Raw genomic sequence first — 3679 nt, forward strand, 5'->3', positions numbered from 1 at the left:
TTTCGCACAACCGTACAAGACGTACGAATGCACAAACTTTGAGCACAATAGCAACGCAAAGGGGATATTACGCTGTTGGGAGTAGGCTGCGATATCGCTGCCACAGATGACAGATTGACGTTTTCTTGCGAGCTACCGCCTACGCGCCTTTGAGACCATCGAAAATCCACAGCAACAAATGGATTTTTTCTTGGAATTTTTACTGAGACGAGATAAGGTTCGAAGATTCATTAAAAAAAAATCCTTTTACATGGATAACATCAGTACAATCGGAAGATAAGTGAAAAAAACATTAAAACGACAGAATGGCAACTGTCATTTTGACAGTTTTAGATCGCTTTAGATCGGTGCAACATGGCGCATTTTTTAAATTTCCCCAACATTCCGTTTTTTAAAGAAACATTCAATCAGACAAATATTAAAACTCAGCATGAATAAATGTCCAGTTGCTTATCAAGACAAACGCACCAAGCATAGATACAAGATACTTTTTATATATCATGTATATATTTATATATATACGTTTTATTCATTAGAAAATAGATTGTTTTGTTTGCAGTTGGTTACACAATTATGATCAATCAGTTTACTTTCGTCTCTTTTGCGTCTGTTTTGCTTCTTTTGCTTTTCTATATTATGTGATGAGTTATTTTTTGTTTCCATTTTTTTAACTAGACGACTGGTTGACGAAAATTTCTCACTTTAGCGCATCCGCTATATTGCAGTTTTTATTTGTTCTATTTTAATGTTTTACTGAGAACGCGTTCTCGCTGGTGATTTGAGTGTAGTAATAATACTTTCCATCAAACAGGAAATGGAGAAGGCAGAGATGGAGAGAAAGTGAAAAATATGCTGTAAATCTTTAAGCCACCGCTAGTGTTTACCATACACCTCACCGCTACCAACGTGTTTCGTAGTAGTGCATTTTTCAATTTTCATATTCTTTGAATCCCATCGATTTCCATTAACAACTGACTTTAATAAATCACACAGTATCAAAGCCTTTGGCAAAGCCTGACACATCATGAGCACAAACAGGAAAAAGTCCATCCAGCATTCACACACGCTGCTGGAAGATTGTTTTGCCAAATATTCTAACACAATCGAAGCCGGTCCTCCCTAAATGATTGAATTCTCTTCCGTCTTATTTTTTTGTAATTCGCGCTAATAATCTTACTTTGCAAAAAGTTAACCAAACCAAATTAGAGCAATTTGAAAGTGTGCATATGGATATGAAGAAAGTTCATGTGAATGATCATTTAATACTTCCTGACTTCCGTTTCATTTTCTATGGTTGATCGGTTTGCCCTGGCTGGATGCTTTCCAACATCTTATGAGCGGAACTACACATTATACATTAACCATACTAGCACGCACCATTGCACTATTTGATTACGCATCGTAACCGAATTTCTGCACGCTTCGAGAAAGGAGAGGATGCGTTAAAAGCTGGTCGAAAACGACTCACTGCGCCGAGGTGTGTGAATTTAGATAGGATGGGGGGTGACGTTCCAGGTGCCGTTCAGTAGAAACATTCCCATCGTGCTGGAATAAAACAGTAAATATAGTGCTCGAAGGCCTATACCACTTCACGTCCTTCTATATCCCCTAGAAACTGTAAGATTGGATTATAACATTCCTCGTAGATGCGATTCATTGCGAGACAACTACAACAAGACAACACATGATGACCAAACGTCTATCCACAAGAAGAACATTATTTGCTCGCTTTCTTCCACGATGTCCTCTTATTCTGCTATTTAAGTATATGTATATTTTTGTATAATAATTGCCTTTGCTTACTGCTAACATCGTTTAATACGCTTTTCAAAGGTGTGTGTGAGTGCACGCACTTTAAATTTTTCATATGCGTGTAGTTTATCCTTTTTTGATAAGTCCTTTGGGGGCAGGTTTGGTTTTTCTTATCCTGTGTTTTACAACAGATATATGAACCCATTGAAAATTCCGTGCAATGGTTGCTTCTCGATGACATGAAGCCATCTTGAATGTGAAGTTGAGCTAGAAGAAAAATAAATGTTGTACGATTGCTTCGAAAAGCCAACACCGATGGTTTACTTATAAGTAAGTTAATTCTACTCCAGCACTCCCTATTACGACCGTGTTCCCTTTGGCACCATTTCACAAACTGAGGGATGAACCTAGAACTGGTACATAGACGGACCATTGCCGAACGGTCATCTACGAGCATGGAAATGGGATTGCACGATCTGGTTTTGAGCGACACTTTTCAATTGATTCAATTCTAATAATCATGATTGTGAAAGAAAATATTTTATTTATTTGAATTCGGCGTACGTATAGTATAGAAAAGATTCTTGTAGAACATATACTTCCTGACATAAACAAAATGCCGGATCAAATATTGATATTGCGGTCGACACCACGAAATGACGCATCTTATACCTTTAACTTTGTGTCTTATCATCCTATAACTTTCCTTTTCTCTTGCAGTGCCATACACGCTAAACGGAATCGGGAAAACATAAATCATTTCAGGTCTGTTTAAAAAAGGCCTTCGTTTGTTACCTAGGAAGATTTCAAGCAGGATGGTTGGAACACACGTGATCGCGATCGCCACTCCCGCTTCCACCTTCCTTCCACCGACCTGACGCTTTACAATCGTGCTATATCACACTACTATCAATTCCACTCTTGTTTCGTTCCATTTTGCCACGCATAATGTGGTTTGATTTATTTCATTTCGACCTACAGCGAAGTACAATTAAAAAGTAATAATCCTATTCGCGCGGTACGAACAAAAGGCGACCAGTAAAGGGGGCTCGAAGTACTGAAATACTTTTTAATTTCATTTATATTTCTCTTGTAAAAAAAAAAAACAAATTTCTATCATAAAAAAACGAGAACTGGAAGGCGAAATAGAAGATAGAAAATGTCCTAACGCCAGCGGGATATTTCCCTTTGCTGATTAGTGGGTTAAGTTCCTCTTTCTGTTTTTGCGTTATCTATTGCAGCCACTTGCTATCATCCAACCGGAGGCAGCCGAGTTGCATTTGAATGTGCCCACTCTGTCGCCCGCCGTGTCCCCTCAGTCCCCCCCACACGTTCCTTGTTACGATATCGCTCTTCCTCTCTGACTCTACTTTCTCCGCCTGTTGTAAACCAATGTTGTTTCCATTATTCCTTTCTCTTCCTCGTGCTGCGCGTCCGATAATAAAACATCCGGATGTTTGATTCGGTCTACTAATCTACGAAGAATTTGCGGATGCTAGGGTTTGGTTGTTCTCTGTTTGTTGTCCAGCTTTTCCTATGATGATAATGATCGGGATTCTTTAGTGGTGATATTGACGGTGATGAAAAATTGGCCTATCCCATTTTGGTTACGCGATGTTGTTTTCCTTTTTGTAGAGGTTTGTTTGAACGTTTCAAGAGAGTTGTTTTTATTCTGTTTCGTACATTGCACCAAATCGGTTGTCATGCGTTGATGGAAACGATACACCGCCTACTTGTGATCATCAGATAAATTTAACCCAATACTTTCTTATTACCCTTAAAAAGTCCTTCGGTCCGCTTTGCTCACATATCTAATTTTTCCCGTTTCCCTAGAAGAGTTGTGTGTGTGTGTGATTTTAAAGTGTGTTTGTTTTAGTCTGTGCACTCCTCACTTAAAAAACGGTGTCCTGGCTAGAACATGTCTGTG

This window comes from Anopheles ziemanni, chromosome 3, assembly GCF_943734765.1.
Source record: "Anopheles ziemanni chromosome 3, idAnoZiCoDA_A2_x.2, whole genome shotgun sequence".
NCBI classification, from domain to species: Eukaryota; Metazoa; Arthropoda; class Insecta; order Diptera; family Culicidae; genus Anopheles; species Anopheles ziemanni.